The 24216-nt window shown below is 45.0% G+C and overlaps 1 long non-coding RNA gene across 2 annotated transcripts; it reads left to right on the top strand.

Annotated features, from left to right (window-relative positions):
- The first annotated feature begins 3851 nt into the window (after positions 1–3851).
- On the top strand, positions 3852–15040 carry LOC144287713 (uncharacterized). Of its 2 annotated transcripts, XR_013355457.1 has the most exons (3): positions 3852–9992; positions 10165–10311; positions 12242–15040. It is a non-coding gene; the product is annotated as an uncharacterized LOC144287713 (long non-coding RNA). The 2 variants fall into 2 exon arrangements; XR_013355458.1 differs by lacking the exon at positions 10165–10311.
- Positions 15041–24216: the final 9176 nt, after the last annotated feature.

The raw sequence follows: 24216 nt of genomic DNA, 5'->3' as shown, positions 1-24216 counted from the left end.
TATGTTATTATGATCATCATCTGGTGTGTCCTTAATTCTTGTAATGGTTTATATTAATTCCTAATGCTGCTGCTTTAGCCTCTTCTGGCCAATAACGAATATCAGAGAAAGTGATTTTCATCTCTGAGCATGAAAGCTTTACAAACCATCTCACATCACATCAAATTACATGTTCAGAAAAATTGCAGGGACAAGGTGGTATGAAAATCAAAACAAACAAACAAGAACTGAACTTCACCTTGCTAAGCAGAACTATCCTCTGATTATAATTCTGTTTGCACTTAGAAGACAGGGGATACATGAGAACAAGTAAAAGATACAACTTTAAAATGCCTTTTGGTTTGATTTGATTGATGTTAGATGTTGAGCAGTTAACATGGAAATTGTGTTACCCGTGACCCTGAGTGTGTTGGTCGGGACTGGGGTTCCGGATGGCCTCTGACACATACACCTGTGCCATCATGTGTCCCCCTCACTCCCAGAGAAGCGTTTCTGCTGTTCCTCCATCCAGGTTCATTGCTCAGGTAGAAAGCCACAGCTCCATAGTCATGGTATGGAAGTCCCTGTAATCCAGTTCAAACTGCTCCTCAAGTACAATGAAGTGATTTGCTGTTGCGCATCTCCCTTGTTCCCGCTGGTTCTCTTCCCTTAACATTCTTTTTTTTTTTAATTTTTTTATTTATTTATGATAATCACAGAGAGAGAGAGAGAGAGAGAGAGAGAGAGAGAGGCAGAGACATAGGCAGAGGGAGAAGCAGGCTCCATGCACCGGGAGCCCGACGTGGGATTCGATCCCGGGTCTCCAGGATCGCGCCCTGGGCCAAAGGCAGGCGCTAAACCGCTGCGCCACCCAGGGATCCCTTCCCTTAACATTCTTAATCCAGGTCCTGTTCCCTGCCTTCCAAATGGTGTTTGCCATCTGTAGCTAATTCCAGAGGAGGGCAAACCCTTTTTTTGTCTCCCCGGCGCTGCTTACCCAGTGGTGTTCCTAATCATGATTGGATTACAATTTCAAACATGAAAATGCATAATTAAAACATATTAGTGGTAATAACCAAGTGCCCATTTTATAAATAAGGCACATCCATTTAAAATAGATTAAGGGCACTTAAACCCAGCACATGCTTTCCAAGTTATTGGCTGAACACTTCCCAGGGAATGAAACTAGTAAATACAGTCTCCAAATTTTGTTCTGTGGAAATTAGTTTTAATTAGTCAAACATTACTAATTCTATTTAGTCCAGTGTTAGGTTAATTTTTAAAAAGCCAGTGTTCTGATCCTGCCCAGTCTACAGGCTAAGGAGCTATTTGCATAGTATGGAATCATACAGAATACCGAGTTTCTGTTTATGTTGTCTGGTGATAAATTCATTCTAACCCAATGAAATATTTGGTTCTAGCAAATTTATCAATATAGTTCAAGTATTTACTTTGTGCTAGACACTGCGTGTAGTCCCATGGACACAAAAATGCAAACCTACAACAGCCACCCAGTGGTGCCTGCGGGGAGAGACGATCTTCCAGGGTCTCACCGGCTGCCATACCTCTTGCTGGTTGAGTGAACAATGCACAGTGGACACTCTTAACTCAAGCCAATTCTAGGGGTGGGTTTGCAGACAATCGCCCTAAGAGAAAAAGCAATGACTCCTTCCAGGACAAACGGCAGGCTTGCTTATTTCCTGCTACAAAAGAGGCAGATTATCCAAACCCCTGTGAGTCAGCTGTGAACAACTCCCTGCAGAGGTAGCCTGCTCTGAGCCCCTCCAGGCTACCCTCTATGGTGCTCGGGTTGGAGCAGAAACAATTCATACCATCTTCTGTGCCATGAGTCTATGACCCAAGAAGCTCACATCCTCGGCTAGCATGCATGTCACAAGGCAGGCTACCCAGTTAGTTCATTCTGAGAAAGAATGAAATTTCAGACCTTGACAGTGCCCTCAGGAAGCTCATGGTCTAGTGGGGAGGGGAGACTCTACAGGCAAATGGCTAAACCAGAGGGCCAATCGTGCTAAGTACAGAAATAGACCAACCACACAGGGGAAAATAGTGCATTACCAAGTGGGCATTTTACTTCATTGGGGAAGAAGACAGGTTATCAATAAATGGGGTTGGCATACCCAGAAAATAGATCTGAAGACATGTTAAGTTGGAATACCTGTCTCCTTTCACTGAAATGTCAGTTGAATCAAGATTTAAATACTACAACATGAAACCATAAAATTTAGGAGAAAATGAAAGAAATATTGATGAATTCGACTTTCTAAAACAGAATTCTGGGGGGAGGGGGAGGTAATCACAGCCAGTACTGCAGATAAAGTGCTAATTCTGTCTTTATTTGATACCTTAGGGACTCCTGTAAGATAATAACAAAGAATTCAAAAATGGGTGAGATATTTGAACACAAATGTCACAATAATATAAAGAAGTGCCAGAAAGTCTTAAACATATCAAAGTCTGCTTAACCTGTCCTAAAATAAGATAAATGCAAATTAAAACCACAAAGTGGTACAGTCATTCACCTATCAGATTGGCTCAGATTGGGAAGTTTGATAACACAGTGTGTTTGCCAGGATGTCGGGAAAGGTTTCCACTCTGGGCTGCGGGAGTACCCACTGAAGCACGTTCGCCAAGCAGTTTGACTGTATCTATCAGGATGGCAAATACCCACGTGCGTTGACCTATACTTTAACTTCTAGGAATTACTTGTGCACACATGAAGTGATTTCTTTTCAAGGGTATTTATGGCATTAATGATTGGACTAGAAACAAGTACTCATATGTGAAACCATGTATATTGTGTCTTCATCTCAGCCTTGCCTAGAATACCAGAAATTTGGAAGCAAGTTGAATGCCAACAATTTGGGACTGATCAAACTGTCTATCTATCTATCTATCTATCTATCTATCTATCTATCTATCTTAGCTCATAAGGAAATATGTAGGTGGTGTCCCTAATCAAGACTGGGTTGCAATTGCAAACATAATCATAATTAAAACATTTTAATGAAAATAACCAAGTGCCCATTTCTTAAACAGGGCACATCCATGTAAAACCTAGCAGGTGTGGGGCACCTGGGTGGTTCAGTGGTTGAGTGTCTGCCTTTGGCTCAGGGCATGATCCTGGGGTCCTGAGATTGAGTCCTGCATTGGGCTCCCTGCAGGGACCCTGCTTCTCCCTCTGCCTATGTCTCTGCCTCTCTCTCTCTGTGTCTCTCATGAACAAATAAATAAAATCTTAAAAAAAAAAAACTAGCAGGTGTAAGTGTAGTATGAATGCATACCAGCATGCTATGCAACAGGAACGGGAACATGGCAGCTTTACCTACACTGACCTGCAATCATGTTTGAGGATACACTGTAAGGTGGGAACTTAAGTCACAGAACAGTGTGTTTAATAGAATGCTGCTATTTTTATAAAAAGCATGTATATGTATGTATATGTATATGCATGTATGTTCTAGAAGCATGCTCACAGAGCTGGCAACAGTGCAGACCTAGGTTGCCGGGGGGAGAAATAGGGAAAGGATTCCCAGTTTACTCAGTAACTTTTTTGGGTTTTATGACTTTTGTAACACAAGAGTCTATTAAATAGTCAAAGGTGTGAAAAGAATTAATTTTTGCTTTAACGAGTGGCTCGGTAGACCTTGGTGATGGTTTGGGTGGGCGGAAAGATGGGGAGAATCAGAACTGACTCCTGGAAACTCTTGCAGGGTGACAGGGACCTGCCCCAGGGAAGATGCCAGCAGAATGTTAGACGGGTGTGGACAGGAGATCAGAACCGCTAGAACTGAGCCGGGGGGTGCACGAGAGGAGGGCACAGCTGGTGCTCAGAAGCCATTGGCAAGGAGCCCGCAGAGGGCCCAGGGAAGGGGAAGGGGCAGTCTTTGAGGCAGGAGGTCACCAGGCAGGTGAGGAGTCAGGGAACTGAGCAGAGGACAAGGTGGCCGCCCGCACGGCCATGGGCAACCATGGGGAGTCACCTGGAGAGGTGGCTCTGATCTCCACGGCGGGAGCACTGTGGAGATGAGTTGGTGGGGACGCAGCCCAGAGTTGCAGGGAAGATGGGCCAGGGCCCCAGAGGAGGAGGAAGTGCCACGGACGCAGCACTTCCCTTCATGTGCTGGCGACGCCCAGGGGGTCAACAGGTGCCAGTGAGCCGAGATGGAGATGGAGCCGGTCCTGGGGGCAAACGCAGCAGCGTGCGCAGGGTGGAACAGGGTTCCCAGAGGACAGACTCGAGTTTGCAGTGTGATGACACATCTAAGAATGTACTAGAAGCATTTAGGGCACAAAGGAGGGGCATGAGGCTGGTTGAAAGGCGTGGAGCACTTAGCTCAACCCCGTGGGATCAGGTGCATGGCAGGACGGGTTTTGCTGTGGGCGGGAGCCTGTGCGTGTGGCAGGTTGTGGAGGTGCTCCCCGAGTGCAGCCCAGCCTCACAAAGCAAGGGCACCCAAGACCCCTCCTCTCGGTTGTGCTTGTATTGGCATCCACGGTGCCTACGGCTGACAGCTGTTATGGGTGACCAGAGAGGCTCCAGCCAGGGGGTCCTCAGTGTGGGGCAGGGAGAGATCTGTGTGTGCCTCTGACTGTTCTGGATGAGTCCCTGGCACGGAGCTATTGGGGACCTCTGTCCTGTCTGGACAGGGGTTCTCCATTGTCCCTCTCAATCTCAGGGTTCCATTTTGTCATAAATCATAGAACCCCCATTACCAACTCTCCCCCAACATAAGTATCATCATACTCTATCTCTCTTCAGCTTTGGCATTTTTGGAACAAGGGTAGAATCTGTTTCCTTGATTCTCAGGCTGGTAGCCTGTTAGAACTTGTTCACATAATACCTGGGGTGGATGCAACTTGTTTATACCAGCAGCTCCCCGTGAAGGCTCGGGTCAGGAATTTCCAGATGTTGTGCCATTAGCCGACTGTCAGATGCCACCAGCCATGTGGGACGAATGTTGATGTCATTCTGGAACAGACATGGAGACTGATGCCCGATCTCACCTCCTGTCCTTGGTACCACAGGCTGGCAGGTTTTCCTTACACATCCTCAGAGAGCTTCCCTCCATGGCAGCTCTCGAGCCTGCCCTGGGCATTTGTTGGTTCACACTTTACTCTTGACTGACTTTCTTTCTTTCTTTCTTTCTTTCTTTCTTTCTTTCTTTCTTTCTTTCTTTTTTAAAGATTTTATTTATTTATTCATGAGAGACAGAGAGACAGAGAGAGGAGCAGAGACACAGGCAGAGGGAGAAGCAGGATCCCCGCAGGGAGCCTGATATGGGACTCGATCCCAGGACCCCAGGATCATGCCCTGAGCCAAAGGCAGATGCTCAACCACTGAGCCACCTAGGCGCCCCTTGACTCATTTACTTTCTTTCTTTCTTTTTTTAAAGATTTTATGTATTTATTCATTAGAATACACAGAGAGGAGAGAGACAGAGAGTCAGAGACACAGGCAGAGGGAGAAGCAAGCTCCATGCAGGGAGCTTGGGACTCGATCCCGGGTCTCCAGGATCATGGCCTGGGCTGAAGGCGGCACTAAACCGCTGAGCCACCCGGGCTGCCCTTTGACTCACTTTCTTAAGGGACCTACCACATAGTAGATGGATGCTCAATACGTTCTTGTCGGGATTGTTCTTCTACCTTTTTGGATTATACTTGTATGCTGTTTCCTCTAATTGGACATTTCTGTAATTACAGAAAAACTCAAATAAATTGATGTATTAAGCCCTTTGAATAAAGGGCCGGCACATCACACAGTCAATAAATGTTTGTTAAGAGTACTTTGTGTTCTGTATCCTACCACGTGTGGATCACAAACCTTATGACCTTCTGTTCAAGGAGGCTAGACAGAGGCTAGACAGAGGCTGGTTTCTTTAGGTACAGAAATTTAGGAATTCCAGAGGGTACAACAAATGACCAGGAAGGAAGGGAAGCCGTGGGTGTTGGGTGCGGGGAGACGGTAGCGTGTGGAGGGGAAACAAGACCCAGGAAACCAACGTTGTGAACATGACCATGAGTTACAGAGCTCTGAGCCATAGAGGAATTCACCGGCCTCAAGGTTTCTGGAAGAATCCATCCTAGCGCCGCCTAGTGAAGGGACTTGGTGAGGTAGGGAAATCTGAGTCCTCTGTCGGGGGTGTCCAACAAGGTTTATAACTAAAAACTATTTCTTGTGCCATATTGTGCATTCTGGAAGAATACCTATGAAGTGGATTATACCTATGAAGTATATATTAGTGGATATCTAGTAAATTATTTCCATATTTAGTTCTAGAAAAGTAATGGCCTGTTTTCTAAACATTGCTAGAAGGAAAAAAATGAGTAAAGCCAATAACAAAAAGTTGAAGGTTTCTAGGGGGGAAAATGTAATTTTACAGGAAAGAGGATTAATATATAAAATATTTAGTCTACTTCCCATGTGCTATTATGGTCATCTGGGATCTGTTTATTCTAATTCTCAATTCCAGAATCCCATCATGATGAAGTATGTATATCGTTTTTAAGTTTTTGTTTACAGTCCAGTGAGTGAAAGCATGTATATGTTTTAGAGCTCAAGAGAAATCTATGCAAACATACTTATCATATTTTGAAGTCTACTTTCCTAGATGCATCCTTGGTAAAACTTGTGCCAATCTAGGTGAGTGATGGTAACACTGGGGAAGGCTGTGCATTGTGGCGTTGGGGTAGGCAGTGGGGGCAGATGTCCACACCTTCCGCTCAGCGTTGTTGTAACCCTAAAACTGCTCTAAAACAATTGAGCCTCAAGATATTCTCTAAAAAAAAAATCTACCATGAGGTAGTATGAAATGTCACCAAATTGCATATCTTAACATCATTATTCTGTGTTCTGTGAATTTTACTTGATAAAATCTGCCGTGATTGAAGCATTTCACATCTTCAGAGAGGCCTCAAGCAGCCCCACGGGGTGAACCTACAGTACAAAACACCCCAACATGTATTTATTCCAAAAGATGTTCTTATTCCCAAAAGCAGAGAAGTAGGAGAGCAGAAGAGAGGGATAGAGAACATGAAGGCAAAAAGACAAAACAAGACGAATGTGCCAAACTCTGACATTCCAGAGTGAAGGAGGAGAGAAGAACCGCAGTGTGCCTGTAATCCCACCAGGTGAAAAGAAATGGTCTCTGAAACATTGAGACACCTTCTGTCTGAAGATGTTTTTGTTCTGGAAGGTGCTGTGCGGAGCACTCACTTTGCATCACCCTGGGATGCACTTGAAAAGAAGGTGTTATGATCGGGCATTCAAAGTGTCTGAGTGAAGGTTGGAATTGGATTGCCTACAGAGGCTTTTAACCCCCAACCACCGATAATTATTTCATAACAAACATACATTTCTCATCCCCGCTGATCTCCCACACTAGCTCGCAGCACACGCGCGGCTTCCTGAGCGGCTCTGCAGCCGCTGTGTCGCTTTGCTGTCTTCACAAACACTTGAAGAGCCTGGCAGCGATTCTAGTTGCCATGTAAAAGGGCACATATATGTTCTGATTATCGAAGTAATCATTGCTTATTGTAGAAAAATTTTTAGATTCCAGGAAAATGAATAGAAGAAAATTTAAATTAGTACAATTGTACCACCTAGGGACAACTATTGCTAACATTGTAGGACATTAGGCCGTCGTTAAGTGTATGTATATAAAAATATACATACAAAAGTTTACATTTATAGAACTATACAAATCATGTATGTATAATTGTGCAAAGTGGAAACCATAGCCTATGCAGACATTGTTTTAAAATTTGAAATGCCGTCAGTTTCTTGAACTATGAATTTTTGTGCATGCCATTCCTCTGTGCAATGGCACCATGATTCATTCAACTACTGTCTTAAACTTGCCTGTTTTTGTTGCTTCTAATCTCTTACTGTTAAACATTGAACTGCGGTGACTAAACACAATTTCGTGTTGTGCTTTATCTTGGCAAGTTGGTTGCCACATGTCCAGTTAGGCACGCTGGAGACCTGCAAGCATTTTTGCTGTGGCTCGCTCTCAGCCCCAGTCCAGGACCATGGCCCATCGACTTACATCCAAAATATCCTGCAGACCTATCACTTTTTTTCTGCCACCACCCACTCCTGTGTGGATACTTTGGTCTTGATTTTCTGAGTTCCTGAGGGGTTGTGTAATATGCTAGGCACTTGTTATCTCTTCCTTGTCACACAGATCCTGTTTCTCCTCTTCCAACTTTTCTCGCACATTTTTTTTCTTGCACATTTTTGATGCGTTTTTGTTTTATCTTAATAAAGTTTTTTTTTTACGTTATGAAACATAATACACACATACAAAAGGATATTTAACATATATGCCAATTAAAAATAGTTTGAAATTGGTATACTCAGCACCAAACTTCATAAAGAGAATGTTACCAATATTTTGAAGTCCATCAACTGGGCTTACCATCGTCCTAAATTGTGTTTAATTATTCTTTGATTATCTATGATTTTACCACATGTGTGTGTAAATCTAAATAATAAATTTCTACATTATGCTTATATTTAAGCATTATAGAAACATTATCATACTATTGTACTCTTCTACAACTTGCTTTTTTTTTTACACATTATCTTAACTGAGATATAATTCATATTACATAAAATGTACAATTCAGGGATTTTTAGCATAATCACAAAGTTGTGAAACCATCACCACTATCTAAACCTGGAACATTTTCATGATCTTAAAGAAAACCTTGCACCCACGGAGAATCACCCCCTTTTTCATCCCCAGCCACCAATAATCCTGACTCTGTTCAACAATACGTCCTAAGGAGTCATCTACTTTGACCAGGGAAGCCATAGGTCATTCGTTGTAACTGTAATACATGTATAATAACTTTTCACTTCTGCCAGTGGAAATTTTGACTATTTGTAATTTTAAAAAAATTTTTTGTTTTAAAACTATTTGCTTTAAACAATGGAAGTTTAACAACTAAGTGATTCTTAGCAATTAAAGCACTGTTGATAAATCACTCGCACATGTGTGCGTATTCTTACACACAGGGATCTGGACATAGGAATGGGATTTCTATTCTTAAATCTGCCCTGCCTTAATTGTAATGCATATTTAATTTTTTTTCCAACTATGTATACAGATTAAGAATTCCACTAGGAGGGTCTCATTGGCTTTAACATTTCTCCTGCATGCGGGGGTGCAAACTAGCATCTCATGACTTCATCGTGTGTGTCCTGTGGTTGCTGTGGAGGTGGAGGGGCTCTTGGAGAGCCGCTGGCCATTTGCAGCTCTTCCTCTGTAAAATGCAAATCAAGCTCCTGCTCGTTTCTCCCCTGGATGGTTGATCCCTGCTCCTTGGTTTGTAACAGTCCTTTACCTACTGTGTCACTGATCCTTTATAAAAATGCATTTTCCTGATTTGTTGTTGTTTCCTCATTTTCTTTATGTTGTCTTTTGAATGAACAGAAATTCTAAATTTTAATGGAGTCACATTTATCAAACTTCCTTTTGAGGTTTGTGCTTTGTTTCATTGTAAAAAAAAAATCCCTACCCTACCCTACCCTACTTTTATTTATTTTATTTTTTTTTCCTACCCTACTTTTAAGTCACAAGCATTTATTCCTATATCTCCTTCCTTCCTTCTTTCTTTTCCTTTTTTCATTTTGACATTTTTTTTCACGCACTTACATATGGCATGGGATAGAGGCTCACTTCCATTTTTTTCTTGTTCTTCTGGAAGCATGTTCTGAATTTCTGACTTTCCCCCTCTGGGTCTGAATGAGACTTCTCTGATAGAGCAAATCTCCTTGATACATGGATAAATGTGCTTCTTCTTTTCCGCTGTTCTCTTTGCCAGGTCAGTGTCACACCACTTGAGTATTCTATTCTGTTAACACATCTCACTGATGAGACATTTACTTCACCTTCTGCTACAGAAACATGTGAATACCCGTGACCCTACTCCTCACATGTTTCAGAATCAGCTTGACAAATTTAATGAACGAGTCTGTTAAAATTTAGGTAAGTTTGGGAAGATTGGACATCTTTAAGATACTGGTTCTTCCACCCATGAATAAGGCATGTCTCCCAACCTATTCAGGGGATTTGAAAATGTTCTATAAATTTATCTCTAGAGATATTTTTCCCCACAAAGATTTGTTTGTTTGTTTGTTTGTTTGTTTGTTTGAGAAAGAGAGTGAGAGAGAGAGAATACACGAGCAGAGGCAGAGGGAGAAGCAGACTCCCCACTGAGCAGGGAACCTGACGTGGGGCTCGATCCCAGGACCCCAGGATCATGACCTGAGCTGAAGGCAGACACTCAACCAACTGAGCCATCCAGGTGCCCCCTCCCGGAGATCTTAAACATATTTGGTTAGATTTATTCCTAGCACCTTGTGTATTTTGTTGCTATTGTAAATAGCCTCTGTATATATAAAAAAAAAAAAATCCATTTTCTCTTTGCTGCTTGGGTATAGAAATCAAATTGATTTTTAATCAGTTATCTTATATCTAGCAATTGTGTTAAACCTTGTTATTAGACTGAATAACTTGGAGAAGTATGGGGGGATACTTTGCAAATACTGTACAAGTCATGGAATTTTTGTGTTTTCCTTTCAAATTCTCATTCCCTTTTTTTTTTTCTCCCCTTCCTGAACTCTCTAGAACCAGGTATGTGGTGTAAACACAACCTTGTCTTTTGTTTTCTTTTAAAGGTTTTATTTATTTATTCATGAGAGACAGAGAGAGAGAGAGAGAGAGAGAGGCAGAGACATAGTCAGAGACAGAAGTAGGCTCCCCACAGGGAGCCCGATGCTGGACTCGATCCTGGAACCCTGGGATCATGACCTGAACCGAAGGCAGATGCTCAACCACTGAGCCACCCAGGTTCCCCAAGGATAACCTTGTCTTAATGATTTTTGAAAGGGAACATTTTAAATTCTACCATTTGGTATCATGTTTATTTATTTATTTTTTTCAAATAATTTGGTAGATTCCATTTTCCCAGTTTAAAGAAGTTCTCTTGGATCTCAATATGCTCATGGTTTTAAGCTGAAGGGATGTGAACATTTATCAAATATTTCTCAGCACCTACTGCCGTGATCTTTGGGTTTTCTGGTTTAATTTCTACGTATAGTGAACTGCATTTGTTGATTCTCAAATGTTAGACCAAATTTGTGTTTCTGGAATAAATTTAATCTTGTCATTCTTTTACTTTGGGTTCTCCTAAAAACAGACTTTGACATACGGTCTTTGTGTCTGAGAGTCCCAGCATCTGATTTTGTGTCTGTGTGTGTCCGAATCATCGCCTATCTGTCTGCTGTCAATCTCTGTGTCTGGATGTTTAAGTGACCTTCTGTCTCTTTGAAAGGCAGATGGTTTCTTGTATTCATCCTCTTGCTAAGCATGGCTCTTGGAGTTTCTGGCTGCAGGAGAAGGTCCAGCCAGACTCTAGCCTTCCAGGAACCCTTGTTATTTTCTTCTGTGTCTTTATGGACTTGGGGGGCACACGGGCATTTGCCTTCAGCGAGCCATTATCCATCACTGGCTCGCCACAATATTCCTGCCTCATTTTGTTTGGTCTCCCGAGGATTTCACTTAATATCTTGCAAACTTGTTATGAACTTAATAAGATGTGCATTTAGGGCGCCAGTTTGGCTCAGTGGTTGAGTGTCTGCCTTCGGCTCAGATCATGATCCTGGGGTCCTTGGATCAAGTTCTGCATGGAACTCTCCACAGGGAGCCTGTTTCTCCCTCTGCCAATGTCTCTGCCTCTCTCTCTCTCTCTCTCTCTCTCTCTCTGTCTCTCATGAATAAATAAATAAAAATTTTAAAGGTGATATGTTTTTTATTTGAAAACTTCTGGATATTTTAAAGCAGAAAATTTTCAAGATATCACATCTATAAGTTTGCCCCAAAGGGAAAAGCGGAGGCTTTCAAATTTTTTAACTCAATCTAGAGAACTTTCTTGTGGTTTATCTTTTTGTTTTACACTTAAAATAACTTATAACTATTTGTGTACATATTCTTTCAATGGCATTTGACGTGACCACTGTATCACACCAAGAGATGTGACTAATGTGTCACATTTAGCAATACTAAATAAGATATATTTGGACAAACTTACTTGACAGTTTAAAGATATTGAACCCTAAAAGCATGACTTATTTCTTGAGTATGTTGTATATGAATGGAAACTAACTTGCAACATAAATTATATTTTGTAGTATGGGAAGATAAAGGGTAGAACAGAAATCTTCCTTCCCTTACAGATTTAAGTGAGGCGACACCCTGGAATGAGCTGACCAAGAACCTAGTTTTGAGCATCTCTGTTTACCAGTGATTTCTGCTGAGTGGGGGCCATCACGGAGAGCCACAAGCAGCCTAGGGCCATTGTACTTTCTGAATAGTGGTCCCTGGATTTGGGCAGAGCGGTGGCTCTGGTCTTGTGTGGAGGACATTCCCAGGCATTAGTTACTTGCCGATGAAATGAGAATCCTGATGTGCTGGATAAAGAGGGTAACCCAAATGAAACGACTCTACCAATGGTATCCCTACCTCTGCGCACATCTTTGAGAGAACCTACAAAATGGCTACAAAGTCTGCCAGATTTTTGTTGCTGACTCAACTCTGTGAACATCTTCAAGTGATGTAAGCAAGTCCTGCGAATGGCCTGGTTCAAGCCAAGGGCGTCAGCAGAGAAGCAGAGTAGCCCTGGTTTCCTGCTGTTCCCTTTTAATCTTAACGGCGACTTAGGAAGCCGTATTCTTCCGTTCTCTCTCTCCTGGGTACCAAGAACATGTTCTTAGCTCAACGCAACACGAAATTAAAGACAGGACCACAGGAACAGAACCTACCCCAAACTGGGCTTCCTATTCTCCCACCAGCCAGAGAACAACGTCTGGCCCTTTGCTGTGTTTGGTCAAACATTTTTATTTTTATTTTTTTGTCTCTTAAGAACTTTCACTTATCTGTTGGTATTTACTATATGTCCAGCCTTTCCGGCCGCCTAACAGGTGTGACCTGCAAGCACCACATACCTAACTGAGCTTGATGAACCCACAGCAAGCTTCACAGCCTGGGAAGCAGTGAGAGGCTTCCCTGTGTCAAGTGCAGGTGGCACGACCACCGCCCACTGCTGCCTGGGCCACCTCCACCCTCAGCACCACCCTGGGACCATCCAGGGTTCTGAGGACACCACAGTGGTCCTTCTCCGGTTCTGTGATTTAAAGGCTCTGCAGCCACCACCCACATGGGCCAGACTGCTGCTCCTGCCGGGAAGTGATGGACAGACAACAGGGCCCGCACAGTACCTGCTGTCCCCGCTCTGTCCTGCCCAGTGAGGCTGCTCACGATGGTCCCAAGGGCACAGTGGATGTGCCACTGGGCTGGTTGCCCCTGCTCTGCACAACAACATCGTTTAATGCCTGCCTCATCCTCCATGTTGGCACCATGACATCAGATGGTCCCTTTTTCTCTTCTTCTGATTGACAAGTATCACTTTTCCCCTTATATTTTGCAATGATAATCTTCTGATGAATGTGTTATACATTCCAAACAATTAGTTGCAAACACATTTTTGTTTCTATTTTGCATTATCCCCAAACAATGGAATCCTGAAATACAAGTTCAAGGGGACTAAATGTTTTGAAGTTTTGTACAAATAGTACTGAGCTGCTTCCTGGAGACGCCCTCCCAACAGTTTAGCAGAAGGGCTCCCTCTGCTTTCTCTCCCGCTCTTGGCTAAATATTCCTTCGTACCTTGTGATGTGGGAAAAGTGATGTGCCCATGTTTTCATTTGCTCTTTTTTGATTACCATTAAGGTTGGAATGTTTTCATGTTCATTAAATACATGTATCTTATCTTTTATAAATCCATTCCTACAGTTTAGCTAATTCTTGGGTCACTAACGATTTTCTCACCAAATTTTATGTGAACCCTATTTATACTAAGGTTATTAATCCTTTATGATGTACCTCTTAATATTATTCTGAAATAGTATATGGGTTGTAATTTAGTTCACGATGTGCCTGGATCCTTGGAGGTTTAAAATTGCTGTGTGTCCAAACATCTTTATTTTCCATTGTGGTTTATTTAACAAACGTTCATTTTTTAGGAATTCTTTCTTTGCCCAAACAGAAGTATTGCTTATGTTTTCTTATATTCAATTATGGTTTCATTTATTTATTTGATGCTTTCATTTTGGTAAATGGTGTGAATAAAAATAAAAACTGGCATTTACCCATACATAAGTACTCATTCCCAAGACTACATTTTTAAAGGATTTTATTTATTTATTTGACAGAGAGACAGCACGCAAGTGCACACAAGCAAGGCTAGTGGGGGAGGAAGAAGCAGGCTTCTTGCTGAGCAGGGAACCTGATGCAGGACTCGATCCCAGGGCCCTGGGATCATGACCTGAGCCAAAGTCAGATACTGAAATGACTGAGCCACTCAGGCACCCCCCAAGACTACATTTTTAATGTCTATCTATTCCTTGTTGATTTCTGTTGTTTCTTTCTTTTTCTATTGAAAATACTATTTTGTATCTGTTTTATACAAAGTTGTAATTATTAAATTATTCTATAGGCATGTGTAAATACCCAATCTAAGTGGATACTTAATTCTACCAAAACACAGGTACAAGAACACTCCTGGCAGCTCTTTTAATAACAACAAACGGATAAATAGTAGCAAAGACTAGAAACAAACTAGATATCCACCAAGGTTATAATGGATCACAAATTAGGTTGTATTTATAAAATGGAACACTAGATAACAATGAGACAGAAGGAACCACTGCATAAGGTCATAGCAAAATGAAAGTCATCAACAAAATGTTGAGTGAAAAAAGTTCATACTGTACGATCCCATGTGTATAAAGCTACAAATGGGCAAGTCTGATCTCTGGTAATAAAGTGCATTAACCCGGAGGGGCATCCGAGATCCTTCTGGGAGATTTGATTGATCTGGGTGGTGTTTGCACAGCAGTCTATAAAAGCAAAGATTCATCAAGCTATATGCTTACCATGTTTGTACTTTATACCTCAATAAAAAAGTGAAAAGTGTTCCTAGATGGAATCATTTAGAGTTAAGATTTCTTTTTTTCTGTGTGTTAGGTATTGAGGCAAACCTTTAAAATCACAAAGGAAGTACGGACAAGTACTGACAGCTTCTTAGCTGGTCAGACCTCTCTAATAAGGGGTATAGAACTTCAGCAAAGCTCTGGGGCTGAGAACAGACATCTGGATTCCAGGCTCATCTCTGCTTGTCTTGGCCTTGAGAATTAACCTCCAGGATAGTGTTCGCACACCGTATAGGTTGGCATGAGAGTGATGAATGCCCCTGTAGGCCAGGCATTACGCTAGAATTCTACGCATCTTATTTCACTTAATGTTCATGTAACTCAAATATGAGTATGTCACACAGGAGAGCACAGGGACTCTGAAACTTTCTGATAACAGCCCAAAGTAAGAAAAACATTTTACATCATGACCCTGTACATATGTACTCACTCTCGACAGAAATAAGTTTCTTTGAAGCAATACTTCCTACAGGCTATTGTCTATGCTTTGCCAATCTATCTTGTTTATTGGAAACAGCACTTATTTTCTGTGCATACATATGAATGGGCAGCAATCCACAGCTTGAAAAACATTGGACTAGCCTTCAGACAAAACAGTGTATTACCAAAGGAGATTCAAAGTGATTGTTAAGTTTCTTTGCATTTCTCAAAGAACATTAGAAACAGTTGAACACCGCCCCTCCAGCGGCGAGGGGTACCGCCGGCCCCTCTGTCTCTGCCTCCCCTAGTCCCTCATCCACGTGAGCCACCTCTCTCCTCCTTCCTCTTTTCCCTCCCTGCTCCTTCTCTACCAATGTCTCTCATTCTCCAAGATTCAGGTCTGCATCTTGTACACCTGCTCTCTCTGCACTTCATGGCCTTTCTCCATGTTTCACAAGAAAAAAGTATTTACCTGCATTCATGGAAGAGCACAGATTGGGCCTCAAACACCATATGGATAAACCAAGCCAAAAAACGGTCAACTACAATCACTTTTATCTCCTTGCTCTTAGCAAATGTGCCTTTATAAGGGGCTACAGGTCCAGGTTCAAATTCTTAGACCTCTCAGGTTGCATGTCAGCCCTGCTGGAGACGTGGTTCCCTGTGCCCAGCCTGCCGTCTGCCTCCCGGTGTCTTGCAACGGGGCTTTTGTCTTGCACTTGGAGGGTCTCGTGGACACACAAGCGGCTCTAGACAGCCCTGTGCACACGCGCCTTGGCCCCTCCCCCTTGCCCCACCTCGGCAGCCAAGTCCAGGGGCTTGGAACACATTTTCTTTTTTTTTTTTTAATTTTTTAAATTTATTTATGATAGTCACAGAGAGAGAGAGAGAGAGGCAGAGACACAGGCAGAGGGAGAAGCAGGTTCCATGCACCGGGAGCCCGACGTGGGATTCGATCCCGGGTCTCCAGGATCACGCCCTGGGCCAAAGGCAGGCACCAAACCGCTGCGCCACCCAGGGATCCCTGGAACACATTTTCAAAGAAGAGTGGTGGTTGCCTAGGTGGCTCAGTTGGTTAAGCAGCTGCCTTTAGCTCAGATCATGATCCCAGAGTCCCAGGATCAAATCCCATCAGGCTCCCTGCTCAGTGGGGAGTTCGCATCTCCCTCTCCCTCTGCCCCTACTCTGCTCATGCTCACTCTCTCTCCCTCTCTCCCTCCCTCTTTCTCAAATAAATGAATAAAATCTTTAATAAAAGGGAAATAGTGTAAGTCTCAGGAATAGACTTCTCCACCCCAAGGGGCTGTCTCTTGATGGAGAGACCCTCCCGAAGTGCTGGGCCAGGTCTAGGGGCAGGAATCACAGAGAGTTCAGATGAGGGATAAAAGAACCACTCACTTTAGAGAGTTTGCACTAACTGCCTCCAGCTTTTAGAGCATCTGGGGCAGAGATGAAGGATGAGGCACCAGGCTAGGAGCTTTGTGTAGGGTGGACACACCCACGCTGGGACATCAGTGTCTGTGCCCAGCCCATGGGGACGGTGGACTCTGCTTTGAGGGAGTGACTCTGGACCTTTCAGTATGTGGTCAGTAAATTCTCCTTTACTGGTCTGAGCCACTTTGAATTGGATTCTCTGCCACCTGAACGAGGAAGGGTCTACCCGAGAAGCCTCCCAGAAAACAACAGTGCTGCATGTGAGGCCATAAGTCAGGCTTCCCTCGAGGTACCAAGCCAGTCTTTCCTTCAGGAGGGCAGCTGGAACTCTCTAGATGGTTCTTAAAGCCATGCTGAGTTTTCATATTCTCTGATTATCTATGTAGTAAAGCAGATTAATTCGTCTTTTAGGACAGTGAAAGTGCTTAACGAGGTAAGTCACATTGTAAGTGCTCGATAAATTTTGGTTATGGGGAGGCAGAAGGTGTCTGGATAAGGAGCAAATAACTCCATTCCGTGGAGCCTGGGGCTGTCCCCTGTTGCCCCCAGAACACTGCTCCCCCAACTGTCCCTTCCGCCCTCCGCCCCCACCAGCCCCCTCACTCAGGACTACTGCTTGGACAACTCCGTTCCTCACGGACTTTCCTATAAGCTCTGTGGCCACTTGGGTCCTTGTCATCCAACATAACACTGAATCATACAACATCCTGATCACAGACATTTGGTTCACCTGCGTTTTAGCATAGCGGGTAGGACGCCTGCCTGGGTTCATATCCCAGCACCACCGCAGACCGCTGTGTGACCCTAGGCAAGTCACTAGTACTCTCTGTGCTTCTGTGTCTCCATTTCTAAAGGCACTCCTCTCTCAGGGGTAAAGGTAGGTAAGTTACATTCTTGATATGTGAGGATCACACGTGCCAGTTGTGAAGAGCGTGGAAACAAGGTCTGGCATGTACCAGCATATAAGTGTAACCAATCACTTTTGGGGGCTGGTAATGACAGTAAAAAAGCTCGGGGCTTTGAATTCAGATAAACTAAGTTAAACTCCTGGCTCCTGCCCACCTGTCCATGGCTATGGCAGAAACCATACCGTCCACAAAGCCCAGAGTCCTGACTCCCCGGCCCTTTACTGCATCTTGGTATGTAGAACCGATGGGGAACCCTTAACTAAGTGCTGGAAGGTGCCAGCACATGGGCGTGAAGGGGCCCCGCTCCTCCCACCCCACGTGTGTGGACCACCAAGCTGTGGGCTAGGGGACCGCTGCCTCCGAGGTGGACCACAGCCCAGGAGCCGACGGCTGGGTGGGTGGGTAGTGGAAGCATCCACCCTGGGAAGGTGCCCCTGGCTGCTTAGCAGTGCACACATATGTGTTGAATAGAACACACGACAGTTGGAATCTTCAGAATCCTGTGTCCGACCTCACAAGGTCATTCGGAAGCCATGGCGGCAGGCATGCCTGGCGCCCTCCAAGTGACAGTATGTTGTTGAGTCCAGTGCGCACGGATTCCCTGGGATCCCAGCAGGGAACTGGGGGCACCGCGGGCAGCTGTGGCCTGCATGTCTCGCGCGGGTTGGCAAGGGTGACAGCCATGGGTGCCAGCGTCCTGAGATGGCCCTGACCGGCTGTTCCCTCAAAGGAAGAGGGAGGCACCTGCTGTTCCTCCTTATCTGAAATGCAATGAGTCCAAGGGCATCAGCTTTTTTCTGGTGTCCACTTCTTTCTCTTCGGGGATCCCTTACTCGGTCCCAAGGTGCATTCTGTAGTCTGAAGATGGCAAACGAAACGTTTGCTTGTGTTTTTCTGATGGAAGCATTTAGCTGCAACGTCAGGCTGTCCCGAGAGAAAGCTGGGAGGCCCACCTGGCTGCCCGCTGTGCACCTGGCCCTGCGCCCCCAGCACGCAGTCCCCGCCAGTGTCCCGGCACCCAAGTCACAGGGCCGAGGAGGCCACTGCGCTCTGTGCTTCAGAAATGGGCGTGCACTGAGCCTGCACAGGAAATAACATGGCACAACCGTGAGTCGGGGAAGGGAAGTTATGAGTACCCACAAAGAGAAAGGCCCGTGTCCTTTGTGGTGGGCCAGAAGGGCCTCACGGAGAAATAGGATCTGAGTCCGTGCCTTCTTCACATCCATGGCAATGTTTGGAGAACCTCAGCTGGACTGTGGGCCGTCCAGGTGCCTCCCCAGTGGCGTCTCTGCCAGCTCCCTGCATTCTTGCTAGGCAGTGGTAGCTGGTGGCCTGAGACCAAGTTCTTTGTCCCATCTTCACTACTCCTTGACTGGGGGACTTCAGGTAAATTTGTAGTCTCTCTGGATTAAAGATGTTTTTAAATTTTAAATCTTTGATCTTAAATCACTCTAGACTTGAAGAGTTCTCCTGATCTTGAAATATGAATGATACTATCTACCTCACACGTCTTAAAATCTGGAGTCCTTTAGGAGAAGAGGCAGGCACAGAAGTTGGCCCCTGATAAGCACTTACTAAATGGTAGCTATAATATTCATATATTCATTCTGCAAACATCCATGGGACATCCGCCATGGAGGAGGCCAGAGGAGGCCACAGTGAGCTCAGGCAGGCGAAGCCTCTGCCTCATTTGAAATTATAGAGAAGTTAATGCATAAATACACATTAGTGTGGGCTCCTCTGTTTTAGGAGAGGGCTATGGATAGCTGAGGGGGAGCATTGGAGGAGCCCCTCACCAGGATTTAGGGGGCTAAATGTTCTATCTATGTAGAGAAGTGGACAAATATGTCAGAGCCTGAATGCACATAAGTGAGGCGAGTGAGGAACCGCACTCCAGGCAGAAGGAGCAAGTTGTGCAAATCTCAGACAGGAGAGAGCACCACACATTGAGGGGAGCGATGCAAAGAGGCCCACCTGATGGAGGCAGCCCCAGGGTAGGGAGGCAGAGAGCTCCCCGGATGGGGATGGAGAGAATCTGGGTCGTTACTCATCTTGGGTAATCAAGGTCACTTCTCAATTTTAATTGCCTTGTCTATAAATTGTGTGTGTGTGTATCTGTGTGCATGTGTGTGCATGCATGCATGTGTATATATGCATGTATGTACATGTGTGTGCATACAAGTGTGCACTTGTATTTGTGCATGTATATATGTGCGTGCATGTGTATATATGTGTGCTTATATGTGTGTGTGTGCACGTGTGCGTACATATGTGCACTTATATTTGTGCATATATGTGTGTGCATGAGACACACATGTGCGTGTGTGTGCATTTGTGTATGTGCGTGTGTGCACGTGTGTGTGCATACACTTGAACAAACATGCATGTTCCATTCCAGGTGTAGTAGTCAGACTGGGCCAGGTGACACTATGGTTGTGACTAAGTCATGATGACTGAATGCCACAGCAAGGCTGTGTTTCCTAGTGCGTGTCCTCGCAGGCTGGTGTGGCCTCAGCTCTGGAGAATCCTGTGTGGAGAGGCTGGCAGGGGCTGTGCCGAGTAAAACGTGGTCCGCTGCTCCCTGCCGGCAGAAGTACCGGAAGGCTGGCACCCGCAAGTACTTCCCACACCACTCCCGCTCGCTGCCTGTGGTCTGGCACGTGGTACCCGGCCCCGCCAACCTCTGCGTGTCTGGGAAGCACAGACTTCTGTGTGCAGAAGGAAAGAGGAGCCAGACACCAGTGAGCAACCCCATCGACCGCAGCCCCGATAACTAGTGCTCCTAAGATGCTACGGGATCAGCAGGTGCAGACACCTACGTTGTCATCTCTGACAACGAGCTCTGTTCAAGTCACTGAGCATTTGTTCAACTTCTCCTACATGCAGGAGCACTGGCTACCAAGAACCCAGAGAGAAATGTGCCCCTTCCCTCAGGGACATAAGATTGAGTAAGGAAAATAAAAGGTACACTAGGGATTGTCCTATATCCTGCATATGTAGAACTCACACTGAGCCACAGAGAGGTAACTTTCCCTAATGTCACATGGCACCCTCCTGATGCTGTGATGCGTGCAGTCACAGGGTAGGTTCGGACATGTGAGGCCAGCTGACTAGCAATATTGCCAGTGATATGCTTCTCTACATTCCCGTTACTAGCTAAGCAAAAAGGACCTTGTGGGGCCACCGTGTACAACGCATTGTGCCACCAGCCAGGAGCAGGGAGGCAACGAAGCATGCCACATGGGTTCTGCCCTGAGGAATCTTAAAATAAATTGGATAGGAAACAGACAGAATAGGAATGGCTACCTTAACTAAGCCTTTATTGTGTGCCAGGAACTCAGGTTAGCATCCTGGGTTTGCACCTGTGCCCCCTCCCGGTGGAGAAGCTCTGAATGAGGAAGACCTCACTGGGAGACTCCTGGGAAGGCCTGCTTACTGGCCAGCCTGAGGCTACTTTGAACCCTAAAATTCTTGAAGAACTGGTTTGGTTGGAAGAGGGCTCCTCGTTTCAGAGAATGACCTATATACTCTTCTGCCAGCCGAGAGCCACCCAGAATCCCCAGGGGACCCCAGACTGTAGCGTGCCCCTCCAATCCACAGGTGGTTGCTTGTTGCTGGCTGCTTCCACTGGGCTCCTGGTGAGAGGCGCGCTGGGGAAGCCTGTCCTGTGTCTTGAATCTGATTGTAAACATGAGATTGAATGCCCCTCAGTATATCATCGAATGTGCCCTGGAGCTGAGTGCTGGGTTTGGTGTGGTGCCTGCCAGTATGATGAAGATAAGTGGGTTCTTGGAAGTACCTGGCTGCAAATTTATTTGAAAAATTGACCAGGTAGAGCTGTCTTCAAGCTCTTGTTCTTTGTCTGTAAAGTTTGGGAGCAGTTGCCATATACTTGGCCTCAGACCATTTGCTGAAACGGGAGAGCGTTACTACAGGTCCTGGAGCACCCCACAGGAGTACTGGCCAAGAGGGGAGGGGGCTTCTCCGGGCAGAAGATAGGTCTGAGTATTGAAAAGAAAGACTACCAACTCCTCTATGTTGAACCCACATTAGCAAATGAGAAGAAGTTTCCATCAGGGTTGAAACACTCCCTTAAGCCGGCAGCCAGCACTCCTCCACCTCCACCGTCACTGGTCCTCCTCAGGTCCTCCGAGAGCCTGTTTGCAACCATGGCTCCTCCCCACCTTGCCCCCACCACAGGTCCCGACACCGCTGTCCACCAATAACCATGCTCTATCCTTCCTCCCTACGTGGAGGCTGGAGGAAGCTCAGGACCAGCTGGCTGAGCACCCTAAGGACTTTCCAATCTGCATGTGAGTCACTGAGTTCCAGCTGATGGAATGTGACGGATGCCACTTTCAGGACATGCCCTTCCAGGGAATGGGCATGTACTCCCTGACATTTGCACCCAGTAGAACCTCTTTGGACTTGGGGGTGAAAGATTTGTGAAGATTTGTGAAGATGGCAGAGCTGCCCTCCTGGTTCCATAGCAGCTACTTCTGGATTGATATGGAGGCCATCTCAGGCCTGTTTTTGGAATGTTTTTGCAATGCCTCCCAGCCTCCCAGCCTCATCTCCAGCCATGGTGGTGGCTGACAGCTCAGTGAGGCTGTAGCTTGTCTCAGGCTGACAGTACCATGACTCAAACACATACCACTTATCTCTTGCTTTCTCCCTGGGCTTTCCTGATACTGAAGACACAAGGAAGTGTCTTCTCAACACTCATGCTTGTGCTACCTGGACATTCAAGGGAGTTAGCATACCATGTGGCATGTGGGAATCACCACATGCCACATGGGAGGGTGAGAGCAGATGGATGGAGACACGTATCTTCCTTCTATACCACAACCTAGGTAGTGCAATATACTATAGAATAAAATATATAGAGGTGGGCTAATGCAACATGATATATGTCCCTACAGAAGAGAAGAGACACAGACAGACATTCACAGAAGGCAGGTGATGTGAAGACACAGGGAGACACCACAGGACAGTGATGCAGAGGTTGGAGCGATTGTCAGCCATGCCAGAAGCTAAGAAAACAGCATGCAACAGATGGTCCTGTAGAGTCTCCAGAGAGAGCGGAGCTCTGCCGACACCTGACTTTAGACTTCTGGACTCCAGAACTCAGAGAATAAAGTCTGTTGCTCTGGACCATCCGTTTATGGCACTTTGCTATAGAAGCCTTAGGAAACTAGTGCAATTAGCTTAAAACATTTTGTAATGCCAGAAAATTTAGAAGCAGTAAAAGACTACTTAGACTTATTTCAAAAGAACTAAGGAAGCTAGCTCAACAAATTTCCCACTGGCCAGAAGGGTACAGTTTGAGTCTCAATGAGTAGAAATGGTAAAGATTGACATATATCAAGTAGACATACCTTTTTGTGATTATAATGGTATTTTTAAAAGCCAAATCGGTCCCTCTTTGAGGAGGATGATTAATGCACCCATTATCCTGGAACCTCAGTAAATAAAAGGAAAGAGTCAAGCACTTCTTGTGCTTATCCTGGTCAACTCTACACACCTACAGGTGAGATGAGGGGAGAGGTCTTCTCAGAGATTTATTCCAGCTGATAGATGAAAAACTAATGATGGAAGAAGATAAGTATTTTCCAATTCCCCAAAACTCTATGGATCGAGGAACTGGGCACCAGAAGCTGTTTTTGTTGAAAAGGAGCAAAAAAACAGACAGGAAGGGCCACCTGATGATAGAGCATGATGCTACCTGTGGTCTTTCCAAAGGAGTCAAAACTGAATCTGATTAAACATTGAAATCTAGCTGCACACAGAGGACACAAGGTCACAGCCACGTGCGGTTAGCAATCAGCAGACCTAGTCTGCCAGAAATGCTACAGGACAGACAGACACACTGGAAGAAAAGGGATGGGACGGGGTGGTGGGGAGTACACAGATTTTAGGGCATATCAGGTTCAAGTATAACAATAAAAAATGTAATAGAAGCAATTAGTACAAAAGTCAGGATAGAGGTGACTTTGACACGGGCAAGAGTGTGTGATTGGGATGAGGATATATCGAGGGCTTCTAAGGAGGCTGGCACCGTTCATGCATTGACCTGGTTGCTGTGATGAACGTGTTGGCTCTACAGCAACTCACAGAGCTCTACATTTGTTTCCTGTACTGTGGTGTCTGCTTTATGGGCTTGTCCCAAAGGATGCTCCTATTTCTGTCTTCTTATTTTCAAGCTGGTGGAAACTCATTGTCCTCTCTTGGAGAGTCCTCATTGTCTTTTCATTTTTTTATTCATGAGAGACACAGAGAGAGAGGCAGAGACACAGGCAGAGGGAGAAGCAGGCTCCATGCAAGGAGCCTGATGTGGGGCTTGATTCCTGGACTCCAGGATCACGCCCTGGGTGAAAGGCAGATGCTCAACCACTGAGG

The sequence above is a fragment of the Canis aureus genome, chromosome 17 (assembly GCF_053574225.1).
Source record: "Canis aureus isolate CA01 chromosome 17, VMU_Caureus_v.1.0, whole genome shotgun sequence".
Taxonomy (NCBI): domain Eukaryota; kingdom Metazoa; phylum Chordata; class Mammalia; order Carnivora; family Canidae; genus Canis; species Canis aureus.
Note: the sequence above shows the minus strand (reverse complement) of the source record. Positions and strands in the feature narration are given on the sequence as shown.